Source organism: Micropterus dolomieu, linkage group LG11 (assembly GCF_021292245.1).
Source record: "Micropterus dolomieu isolate WLL.071019.BEF.003 ecotype Adirondacks linkage group LG11, ASM2129224v1, whole genome shotgun sequence".
Taxonomy (NCBI): Eukaryota; Metazoa; Chordata; class Actinopteri; order Centrarchiformes; family Centrarchidae; genus Micropterus; species Micropterus dolomieu.
Window position 1 is genome coordinate 16,705,087 of NC_060160.1, and position 765 is coordinate 16,705,851.

At 39.5% G+C, this 765-nt stretch overlaps 1 protein-coding gene across 1 annotated transcript in view; it reads left to right on the forward strand.

Annotated features, from left to right (window-relative positions):
- LOC123979142 (protein unc-79 homolog) overlaps positions 1–765 on the forward strand; it is a 36,812-nt gene that overhangs the window by 11,161 nt on the left and 24,886 nt on the right. The window lies entirely within an intron of this gene.

Here is a 765-nt window from a genome sequence, read left to right on the forward strand (position 1 = left end):
TTTAATTACCACATCCTTATTCTAACCCTACCTGTCTTACTTTGCAGATGTGTATAGATCCAACTCTTTCTGTTGCTCTGGGAGACAAGCCCCCACCTCTCTATATTTGCGAGGAGTGCAGTCAAAGGATAGCAGGGTATGCATCTGTTTCACCTCTTTTCTTCATCACCCGGATTTTCCCCCTCCATCAATAATGCCATTTCAAACATAAATCACCTACTGCCTGCCTGATTATTCCTCACTTTAACACAGGGGAAATACATCGCCATGGTTACGTAATTCCCTGTGCTGATAATGAGATCACCATCACAAAACACAGCAGCCCTTTGTTTCTCTTTTTTCCAGCGTGTAGCATGTTATAATTACATTCATTTGAGGAATGATGTTTTGTGTCCCAGCTCTGTTAGGAAGTTTAGACTGTGGCGTCTACGCTAGGCAGAATTACATATGGGCTCTGAGGAGCAGTTTGCCTTTAATATAGATTTCTTTGATTTTTTCAGAGACCACGCTGAATGGCTTGTTGATGTTCTCCTACCCCAAGGTGAGAGATCACAAACATATAGGTGTTTGTGTTTCTTTCAGTCTGTCTTGCTCTCTCACAGACAAAGAGACATATATACAGTAAATGGCATATACATGGAGTATATTCATTATAATCTACAATATACAGAAGATACAGGTTTGTAGCACACTAATCTGATACAGAGGTTTGTATAACTACACAATTGTTTCTTTACTGTGATTATGTTCATAGCCATAGTTAAA